The sequence below is a fragment of the Lepisosteus platostomus genome, chromosome 15 (assembly GCF_059453375.1).
Source record: "Lepisosteus platostomus isolate fLepPlt1 chromosome 15, fLepPlt1.hap1, whole genome shotgun sequence".
NCBI classification, from domain to species: Eukaryota; Metazoa; Chordata; class Actinopteri; order Semionotiformes; family Lepisosteidae; genus Lepisosteus; species Lepisosteus platostomus.
The window spans coordinates 27,259,021-27,271,191 of record NC_142625.1 but is presented as its reverse complement, the minus strand read 5'-3'; positions in this window follow the sequence as shown (position 1 = coordinate 27,271,191).

Below are 12,171 nucleotides of genomic sequence, written 5' to 3'. Positions count from 1 at the left end.
GTGTGTTTCTCTGAGAGGCTGAGGTGAGACTGGGGTGAGGCTGGGGTATGTGTGTTTCTCTGAGAGGCTGGGGTGGGCATGTGTGTTTTTCTTTCACCTCCTCCGAAGCCCAGAGTGATAGTCTTCCTCACTGAAAGAAAGAAATCAACTGAAACCAGGGCTGGGGTTCATGTCTGACATTCTGCCTGGAGGGGGGCTGCAGGAGGTCAGAGTTTCCACAGACCCAGGCTGGCAGTGACTGACAGCTCTGGGTTTCAGAACAAGCAAACATCCCCACCCTCCCTGGCCTTCACCCCAATCCATCACACTTTGTCTTTCAGAGTTTCATATTTGGACTTTTTTTAATCATTGTGTTTTGTTTTATCGGCAGGCAGGTACTTGATTACAAATCACAGTTAATTTCTTAAAACTGGCAATGTGGTTGTTATTACAAGGACTCCAGGCTCCTCTTAGAGCAGTATTTTTTTCTCTAAGAAAGGCCTCAGGAACTCTGCCATATGCAGAACTGGCTTCAATGCTCAGCTCTACGTAAGCCCTATCTTATCTGTGTTTTCTTACCAGATCGGAGCCCATTTCTACGATATCAGCTTGCTCTTGTAAGCAGATTTACCACTGGTCTTGTTTCATTTGGAGCGAGTGGCTCAGCTACAAACCAGAGCCTGAGCCAGCAGGGTTTGTTGTTCGCAGTGTAAGTGAAACGAGACGCTTGACTCTCCTTTTATAAACGTCAGTGTCAGAATACTACATGCTTTCATTTGGCTTTGTTTAAATGAACGGAGTCCAGCACGAGATGGCATTCAGCGTTGGGTAGAAAGCAGCTGAGAGTGAAATGTGGGAGGCGTGGAGCTCTTGTGTCTTCAGTCCAGTTCCACACCGGGGCAACGATATCCCCCCACATCCATGTGTGTTTCTGCGTGCCCTGTCCCGTGGGATTGGCAACTCTAAATTCCCACCGTGAGGGTGCGTGTGCATGCCCCCCAGTGCCTCGGGGGTCGGATCGGGCTCGGGTTCCCCAAGACCACAGACAGAAGAGCCCAGCACACGGTACTGTGGGTCGCTCTGCACTAAGCTCCTCAGTGGAGAGAATGTCATGCTAATCCATCTTGAGGCACTTTGCTTTATCAGGAGAGAAGGGAGAGCAGGAGCAGCTTTCTCCACAGGGAAAACTATAAAGCTGTCTCACACATCATTCTGTCCAGGGGAGGTCTGGAAGCAGGCATGTAAACATTAGTCTTTATTAGCAAAGCTGCATCGCATAGGTTAGAGCAACAGTACTGAAGATCTAGGAGTTTTAGGAATGTGTCTGTGTTGTCCACCACAGCCTTGTGCACGATCCCCTCGGGAAAGAGAGGCACTTTGTATCAGATCCAGGGATCAGCCCGCAGTAGTTGAGCAGCGCGACCCTGCGTCCTGACGTCTGCCAGTCACTGAGCTGTCGGCAGGCTGACTCTTCCCACCCTGCTCCCCTGTCTCTCGCCTGCTTAATCACAGAAAGTGCAGAAACCTGAGTAGAACAATATCACTTAAGGGCAACTCAATAGGGAAAACGGTGATGCTTTACTGAAATGATGTTCATTACATCATTACTGGTCATTATAATATTAGCTTAGCACCTAATTGTTCCGTGTTCCGTACTCTTCTATCAGCTTGAAGCACAAAACAACAACAGGAGCTCAGACAATCCTGTTTATTTATAAGGATACGTCAAGATACGTCAAGAAGGATCAACTACACTCTACTTCACTCTTCTTGTATCTTGGCATGCCCTTCTGCTTTAATAGGCTTATTCAGCTGCATATATGTTAGAAGGATGGTTCTGGTATGTGAATTAGCACACAGAAGTCATGATGTGCACATATTTCCCTTTTATTTTCTCCCTTACTGGTAGCTGTGGACTTGTTAAACGTTTCTCATCGTAATGAGAAGCAGGCTGGAATTCACTGCTGGCCTGAGTTGTTCAGCACACAGCAGTGTATCTTCACAGCCAGGGCTAATTAAAGCAGAGCCCCCCCATCCTCCTAGAGGCAGCGAGGTAGTGGAGGAAGAGTGAGGGCCTGGGAGGGGGTAGTAAGCGTGTGAACAAATGCACCAGAAACCTCCACTTGGGAGGGGAGGGGGGAGCTGGTTCAAAGGTCACTGCAATCTGACTGTGGACAGGAAGTTGTCAAGTACTTGATACGAGGCTTATGAGAAACAGAGGGAGCTGAGCACGTCCCCTCTTGCCTCGTGGGATAAAGCCTGCATGCGAGCTCCGCGCTCAGGGGAGCCAGACTGTAGCTTCCAATTAAAAGGTGTAACATTCTGCTCTGTGCCGTCTGTCCCAGATCCTCAGCCTGTCTGTGCCAACACGGACTCAGCCATCACAGGAAAGCAGGGAGTGTGGGGCTTGTCCCCGGGTTTGAGCTGGCCAGAGCTCAGCACAGAGAGCGAGGAGTTAAGGCAGAGCCTCTCACATGCTAAACAACATTCTTTCTGCAAAATTACCCTTGGTAGGAGTATTGTCAATTTGCAAACTGTCTGACCAGCATTCGGTAAACGTTATTGTTCTAAAGACACACTGGGATACTGATAACAGATATACGTACCGTACAGCAGGGTTGTCCTTAGCAGTGGAGGAATTTTCATTTTAGTCTAGCTCACTTCTGCTTTCTTTCAAACAAAGACCAAAGCAGAATGGCATCAATATGTAATAAAGCACATGTCGGCAGTGTGAGTGGTGGAGGTGTTCTGGGAAGGGAAACTCATTGTATACACCACAGCCTGCCTAGTGTTAAATGCAAGGATCCATTAATCCTTGCAAATGTATTGTGCTTCCTGTTGCTAACAATGCAGTTCTCCAGGGATCCTAATTTATGGCTTATTGTGTAAGTGGGGCATGAATTGCATCTCCTCAAATGCTGCTGAAAAAAGACTCTCACAAGAGTGGCATTCGTCATCCAGGCAGCCTGGTTTCTTCAGCCCTAAGGGATCACCTCTGCACTGCAGCCGAAAGCAAGTGAACACGGGGCAGAGTGTCGGCTGACGGGACTGTGCTGGGCTTCACACCCACATCTGTAGAGGCCTAAAGGGCTTCTGCGCCGAGTGGGACCTGTGGAGAGAGGAGTGTGCAAAGACCTTAGAGTGGCAGCGCAGGCTGGGGTCTGACACAGGTCTACTTCTTGACTTGTAGGGACAGGCAAGGAAGTCATGAGCTCAGAACCGCCCCAGGTGTGAGAGCACGCTCTTTATCAACGCCACAACTCTAGCAAGAGACAACACAGGTGTGGGAAAGAGGAATTAAATGCGTGTGTGTTTGTTCCCACCTAAAACATATACAGGGAAACCGCTAGATTACCACAGTATATAACTGAGCAAAGTAAAAAAGTGAGGATGTCTTCTTGTACAGTATGTCTTAAAATCTGTCAGAGCTCCTTAAGTCAGCCTGGAGGTTCCTGAGATGGCTTGAGCCCAGACAGTCAGTGTCTGACACAAAGAATCCCCTGGTACTCTGAGTCCTTCTGCCTTCTGGCCAAGCAAAACTCAGCACGGGACAAGATGGCACAATCTGATTCTGGGTTTTTATTTCACTATTTTTGAGAGGTTGAGGGCAGGGTAGAAAGCTCTTGTCCTGCATTTTTCCCCACTTGAAGTTGATGTATATATTTTTTTCCATGGCAAAGCTCATTTGATATTCATTCTAAAAAACAGGGGAACATATTGGCGTCACTCTGAGCAGGTGCAAGGACTTTCAGAGATATCAGTTTATTGCATGTACCGCGTCACACTTTCATTAAGACATTCAGTGGAGGGAAAGTGTGAAATTTCCGAAAGTCTGAGATATTACAGTCAAACCACAGAGGTGTGCCAGGCCAGGAGAACCTCTGCTGACCATGAAGGTATTGTAATTGTTTAGTTTGACTTTGACCTGCAGATTGTAAAAAAGATATGTAACAGTACCGAGTAAGTACAGGTAAATAGCTTTCTAATTAAAATTTGTAATTAATAAAATCTGTGATAGCAGATTCCTATCAATGTAAAGTTCTGGCCACTGGAATTATTATAACACCAGTTTGTTTCTTCTTTGTCTATGGTTCAAAAAGTCATTATAGAGCCACTCTGATGTTTCATCAGTTAGGGGACAAATGAGTATTAAATGTGTTTTTAGTGTCTGTAAGTAACATTTCGAATTACACTTGTCTTAAAATGTATGTTGAAGATCTCCATTTGTTCTGTATGAACATGTCTGTTGCACTTGGGCTTTCATCTTCATTTTACATATTGAGCTCTCTGTCCTCCTGCTTTCACTGGTCTCTGATGTCTTTTCACACTTCTTCTCTACTGCTCTTTCGAAAGCAGTCCCTTTAATTCATGAGGGAATCTTGTCATCAGATTCTTGCTGTTCCCAATCACATAATTCCATAGGATTTTGTTTAAAAAAATCCCTGAAAGGATGCAATAAAAGAGTGAAACTGTAAGTCGTTGAAGGTCATGCAGAACACAATGGGAAAAGCTGCAGTGTTTCTGACTTCAAGCGCTGACCTCCAGCACTGAGCATAGTCTCGGCTTGGCAGCATTCTCCGAATTTAAAAAACATCTGTTGAGTTTGATCATTAATCATCATTAAATAGTAAAAATGCATTTAGGATTTTAGAGGGTACGCATTACACAGTGGAATGAAGTTAAATTTCTGCCTAATAAAGCTTACATCCAAATTTTGGAAAGTCCAGCTGTTTTCCCTATTCATCTCTATTTGGATTAACCTTGTGGCTGTTTTTTAATACAATTGTAAAATAGGCTTACACATATGAAGAACTCCAGAGGGTGTTTGATAACTGACCAACAATTTTGTTTCCAAAATTTCTTTAAAAATGTGTTATTTCATAGAATTCTCAGTTTTCATTAAGTGAGCTGCTCAGCCTTCTGTCAGTGTCCTTCCTACAGATTTGTCAGTTTTGTCAGTTTAGAAGGGAGGTTCAGGTGGCTCTTAAAACTACATTATCCCTTCTGGACCTGAGCTGTATCTGGAGGTCTCTTAGACAGATGAAGAGATCAGTAATAGTGCTACCAAACAGAACTGACATGGAATTTAACAACTGGGAACAGCTTTCATCCCCTCAAAAATTCCGGTCAGGCAGTTCATAAGAAGGTGTTTGTTTAAATGAAAACGAAGATATTTTTCTCTCTCTCACTGCAGGAGGGTATGTGTAATTAAATTAAAGCTCTAAAAGGCACCTGTATAAACCGTTCACAGTGTGAAACAGTATTTTCCTTTTTAATTTCCAACTGGGACTTGTTAATGCAGTCCAGGCCCGTCACATTCCTGTCACAATCTGTCTGTCCTCATCTCTTGAAGTGCTGTTTGTACATCCTGACCTGCAAGCGCCGAGAGTGATGAGATTGTGCCAAGGCAGCTAGTGACCAAAACAGTACAGAAGATATGGCAGTACAGCCCCTGAAGTCTACTTGCCATTCTCAGCAGCTGCTGAGCTTGCTGGTCTGCACACGCAAGGAAAGCACAATGGGAAAATGTTGCCGAGCAGCTGGCAGAGTCCAGCTCAACTGCCTCTCGGGGAGTTTTCACTGCAGCCTGTTCTCGCAGCGGTCGGGACAGCAGCTTGCACGCTCCCCCAGGGCCCCCTAGATCCTGCACCCTGCTCCAACCACTCACGCCGCTCAGGTTCAGTGGCACCGCCAGGGCTCCTGGGCTCCTAGTGTTGAGGGATGTCTGACTGCACATAAAGGCAGCTCCATAAATCCCTGGACTGCCGAGGAGCACTGCTTGAAATGTTTGTGGTTTCTTTCCAGGAGTTAGGCAAAGACCAAACACGCACATTGATTATTATTCTTAACTTAATTTGCTGTTGACCTTTTTGACATCCAGCAAAGATGATTTGAGAGTTACCACAAACATTACTGCATTTCATAATTTTGGATTTGTTTTTCTTTTCCACTGTGGCTCTTGGGAATGCAGGGTAAAGGGGAGTTAAGGGAGACAAAATACTGAAGAAGCATTGGAGAGAGGGTGTGTCTGTGCAGAACAGATTATTGTCAAAAGAAAATACAGGAGCATGTCGTTCTTTCCTACTATTCAATGTAAATCAGATGCTCACAGAAAAAAGATGACAAAATTATTGTTTATTCCAGCGCTTAGGGGCTTGGGTTGGTGAGGATTGTGCACACCTCTCACACTTGTCGAGTCTCACAGCTCCTCACAGAAGATCTGTGCTGGAGGAACTGTGCGGCTCCCCCTGACAGCTCCTCACGGGAACTGCAGTTGTGTCACAACTCAAGAATGCCCCAGGTAGCTAAAGCCCAGCCAGTGACAGGAGGATCAGACACAGTGCTGAAGATGTCTGCTTGTGACTGGTTAAAGATAGAGCAGATGCAGATCGTCAATGCCTGGACTGTGGTACTCAATTCGCAACTTTCCAGTAAGTGCCTTTTCCTTGGTACCATTCTGGATTCCAGACTGTTTGATCTCTTATCTTTGGCTGTGGGAGTGTTCTGTACACAGTATAATCAGTATTTACTGTAGATAGCACCTTCAGATGGTGCATCACAACACTACAGGATGTGTAGGAAATGTGGCTAAGACACACTCTACAGGGCTCCAAGAGTAGAAGGACAGTACAAGAAAATGATAATGCGGTGACTGTGGAACCCCACACTAGATTATTTTAATGTTTTTGTGTATTAGTTTCACACCACATTAGGAACAAATTTAAGCTTTTTGAAGAGTGCATCTTAAACTGGAAGAAGACATTGTTCTGTGTCACTGTGAGATGGCTTAGTCAAGCTCTTACACCCCAGCATTGTGGGTTGAATTGTGGAAGAACCTGAATTTTTCTATTTGTTTGTTTTACTGAGAGAACTAAGAAGTACAGATTGTCTTAAAACTAAATTGAATTAACGTGAATTTGAATGTTTTCTTTGTTACTGTTGTTCTTGTATTTGGACACTGTACTGATTAGAATCACAGAGAGGAGTGGGTTTCAGAATTCAATCACAGGGATCTGAAACAAAGATTTATTTAGGCAAAGCTGCTGTTCCTTGTTCACAAGGGACTGTGCTTAGAGCCCTGTAGTCTGGACTGGGTAAATATTGATCTTTCCCAATCAACACTGGTCAGGGGATTGGAGTGTACTGTAGCTCCAGTATGAGAGTCTTTCCAAAGAATGCTATCTGCTCAGGCAGCTTAAAAGTTCCTGAACACAGTATAATGAGAGATTGAAGAAGGATCTTAAGGATGCTGGACATAGCCAGATTCTAAACTTTCAGATTCTGAACTTTCATTTCTTCCTCGTGTTCTCGAAAGGAATTCAGTCATAAGCAGGCAGACCCCCTCTGGAAGGTGCCTGTCTGTCTGAACAGGCTGGGAGCCTCCGTGTGGAAGATGACACTGAACGGTGTCCTGATGTTCTCCATCATCTGAACTACTTGCTTAACTGAAAAGATATTTAGATGAGAATTTGAACCAAGAATTAAAATCCTGCAGATTGCCAGTCCTGAAGGAGTACACTCTCCTTATTCCAGACGTGCGAGGGGCACTGCTAGCTTCACTGAGGAGGAAAAGAGGCTTGTCCAAGCAGGGAAGGCTGAAGTAATCGTAGGGATCCTCCATTGTAAGGGGTCTGTGCAAACATGCATTAAGGAACATGGGAAAGTGTAAACACGGCCGAATGCGGACAGAGATCCATCAGTCCTAAACACCTGAAACTATCCAAAGCCTAGTCCTTGAGGAACGGAGCCTGCAGGTGTTCCAGAAGGCCTCAAGAGCATTCTAACAGGGGAGAAACAAATCATTAAATAGTTCAATTAACTAAGGAAGAACACTAACCGGAAACATCGCATATCATAAGGGCCAAACCTGACTTCTTCTAGATTAGGCAAATTGTTAAATTTCAGATCTCTTAATCCTCCCCCATTGTCCTGTTGTATGTATACAGAGTTAGGTACTGTATGATCCAGAGCTCCCAGAGCTCCCAGTCTGCTGCCGGAGGCGACTCAGGGATGTGGGTAAGGAGTGAGACTATGGTGCTGAGTCCAGGGCCAGCGGCTGCCCAGTCGGTGTGTCTGCATGCTGCTCCCCTGCCATGTCCACATGCTGTCATACAGGGGGAGCGGGAGCGTGTGTGTGTGTGTGTGTGTGTGTGTGTGTGTGTGTGTGTGTGTGTGTGTGTGTGTGTGTGTGTGTGTGTGCATATGTTTTCGTGTGTGTGCATTTGTGTGCGTGTGTGTGCGCGTGGCTCATGATCTCCATGCCAGGGCCTGGTTCACAAGAATGTCATGCAAATTATTCTTCTCAATCCAGTGAAACCAGCTTCTAATATAAACAGATTAAAGGTATGTTCTCTCAGATACATAAACAAATTAAACCCAATAAAATGAATTCATCCTGGGGGAAAAGGGAACTTTCTTTTCTTTTTTAATTGAATCTTCATTTGGAAATTTTAAAATGTACTGTACTTTAAGAAATCTTTCTCATTAGTGCGGCCCTTCAACTATTTTGTCAAATGTTTTTAATCAGAGTAAACCAATTCCATATGGGGGTTTCTGAATCAAAGGTGATGTAAACTCTCTGGGTAGGATTTATGATGAAAAGCAAAAAAAAGAAGAGAAACAGAAGGATGGAAATGGAAGTCAGATCATTGGGAACTTTCTCAGTCCTCAAGAAAGGAGGCCAAACAACACTGCTAAAAGCTTTGTAATTAATATCACACTAACAAATCTACTGAAATGTCATCTAATCTTTTAATATCCACTAACATCAGGAAGGATTCCAGATAATTATGTAGCACAACAGAGGTTTAGAAGATCTCCTCACCCTCCTCAGAGGTCAGTGTGTGTCCTTAGTGGAAACTGAATGGTCCCCAGTCTCCCATGGTCCATCTGGGGGCAAGACTGGGCTCAGCTCTGTGTTTGAACGTGTATATATACTTTTAAGAAAGAGGAATTCGGTACATATATATATATAGACGGATAGAACAGTTTTGAGAAATGTCATCACACTCCTTCCATTCGTTCAACACAAGGCCCACAGGACAGATACTTTCTGACAGCTGCTACAGAGTGCTGTTGTCTAAAGCTTGATTGCCACCTAGTGTTCATCAAGAACATCTCCTCTGGAAGGATGGGAGCTGTCAAAACATTTGGTCTGGACTCTGGCTCCCCCTGGAGGAATTCGATTGCACATACGTGATGGATCCTTAAATTGTTGCGTGTTCATTTTACTGGCATCACTCTGCTCCAGAGCGTTGTGCAGGACAGACCCCGAACCTGTATTGCCAGACTGGTGTGTGTGTGCCGTCACTATTAGGTGTCTCTATGCACTCACCTGTCATTGATTAAATAACACAATAAACACTACTGCGGTAGGATGCTGGCGCCGTGTAAGATGGCGCCGACAGAGAAGGCTGCAGTCCTGCGAGCTCCCGTTCGTCCTTGTCTATTTCTTTATTTTTTGTTGTTTTTCGTACTTCTAACTGCACATACTGTTTGCTCGGTGATTAGATATGACCGACAAACACTTATAGACATAAGATCGAATATTGGCACAGTTAAATCTACACCAATAATTACTGCCGACTGTCTGGACTGTGGTGTCTCACCTGTACCTGTACCTGTACTGCGATGAAGACGGCGTCGTAGGTAAACGGGCAGGCGTAAAGACATTTCATTGCCAACAACTACTGCTGCACGCTGTATTGTTGTGCATTTGATAAATGAACTTTGATTTGATCTGATTTTGAGATGGAATTTACCACCAGTAGCGATTGTGTGCCATGCTCTGGGCTTCACATCTCCTCTCGTAGTAATGTCCTCTCTCCTCTCCTTCACATCTCCTCTCAGTAGTTGGTGGACTACCGTGTCCATCCCAGGTGTGTGCAGATGTGTTGGACTTGAACCCATGCAGAGCTGTGTGTGCTAATCCTGGGTTTGATACAGTTACCAGCCACCTGTATCTGTACCTCCTAATTAGTAGTTAAAAACAAATTGAACAGATATAGCAGTTTTAGCAGTTAATTAAAAAAGCTGTGAACAGACTAAACAGAGGGCTCGTTTTCCTTTCCTATTGGCAAAGATGCACCTAAGGGAAAAGTTTAAGTGTCTGTTATGAAAAAGTAATTGAGACTTTAAACATTAATAAGATTATACTGTAGGTTTGATTTATGCATCTTCAAATTTAAATCATCCGCACCTTAATTGGCGCGATAAAATGTTTCAATGTTATACTGTTACACAAGTGTTATACTATGACAGGTGTTATGTAAAATAAGGATGACGTTGCTTGTTGTTGTTAAAGGATTGATTTATATCCTAGTTATTAACCCGGTATCTGAGATGATGCCTGATACACTGACAGGGTGTGTCTGTATTGTTCTGAGTAGCAGATTGTACAGCTGTGTGTGTTAACAGACTTAACACAGAGAGTCTGTGAAGTCTGGTGTTGTGATGATCTCACAGGTCTGGAGCTCTGGATTCGTTCTGACCCAGGACACCTCCTGTGTGGAGCGATGTTCTTCCTCAGATCACATGGATTTTGTTTCTATTGTTTCCAGAATGTTGTGGGAATTATTCGTCCTGGGGAACAAAGCTGCTGTGCAGACATTGCTGGCAGTTGTCTCGTTTTTGGTACATGATCCTAGTTCAGGAGAAAATGGGAAGACGTAACAAATGAGTTCATTGTTTTTCCCACATCCGTAGCGTTATTCCACTTGGAAACAAGAGTAACATAATCAGAATTTCAAGATTTACCTCTGGGTATGTTTTTTCATACTTTCCATTCCATCCCAATGTGACCTTTACATTTTCACGTTGTGAAATTTTTATGCATTGATCTTACAGTTTTGCTAAAATACTGTTAACTGTCCTTATTTAAAAAAGTGAACAATCACTGAAAGGCACAAAGATCGCCCTCGAATTCCCTCTTGCTATGGGATATGTGAGCACCATGTGTGCCCAGAAGGAGATGCTAGAGTTTATCTTTGGAGCTCACCAGCAGTGAGTTCTTAAGATAAACTCTGCTATTGTGAATGTCAGCTGGACAAAAAGGATTGGATGTTGCAGTATTAAAACTGTATAGCGCAAGCGTCTCAAACTGCTGCTGGAGAGTGAAACAGGTTTCACGGGTAACCATAATCTGAAGACGAAGAACAGCGGAATGCAATCAATTAAGTATGATAAATAGTTGATTTAGGGCAAGAGTTCTCAACCCTGTTCCCAGGGTTCCCCTGAGTCTAGTAGGTTTTGCTCCAGCCAAGTTCTTAATCATAGGTTACTTGATTTCAAATTTCCTTCTGAGGCATGTTTTTAAATTTCCTTTCAGATTTTAAAAGGTCAAATGAGTCTTATAATCTCTATCAGGCCTGTACCAATGTCTGACCTTCAGAAACCCCTCATTCAGGAGTGTCATCTGATAGGTAACCCACAGGTCATCGTTGTGGGCGTGTCCGATACAGGGCGTGTCCCTCTCACTGTCTGGTCACACAGTAGCAGCTACGAGGAGCTGTTGAGGAGAGACTGCAGAAAGATCTGCGTGCTGAAGCTGTTGGACACAATCTGCTTGAAGCTGGGTAGTTTGGAATCAAGGAAGAGCAAAGAAACAGGTAAAGAAAAAGTAAAAAAAAATTCTCTAAACTATTAGCCATGTTAGGAAAAGACTGCTGTCAATCAGCAGTGACACAGGCTTCTTTTAAAAAACTATCAACAATATTCATTTTCTCACCTCTTCACATGTAGCCATGCATTCCTTAATTTTTATTTGTGCATTTATTAGCTTGTTTATCAAGAACACATTTTAAGTTGTATCCACTTTTCCACGAAATTGGTTTCAGTGCAGTGGCTTGGCATTGACTCTGTACAATAACAGTATAATTTACTCTATTAGTGTGCATAGACTAGGCCTGTTACACCCCATGGCGCCTTCTCTGAATTTGCTGAAGGGCACAGCTCATGCCCTGCTATTTAAATCTCTGTGCATTCCAATTAGAAGCTTATTAAGGCCAGTCACTAATTAAATAACTGAGTCTGAGTGAGCTTGCTACGTATTTTCACTTTCAAGTTGAGACTCCTCACAGCCTCACAGCCTGCCTCTTCTTCCAGCCGGTCGCTCATGGCTGTACAGTGACGTCACTTATTCACAGCTCCCCTTGTTCCCCTGCTTGTGCTGCAGACTCGCCGGAGTCCGTGAGG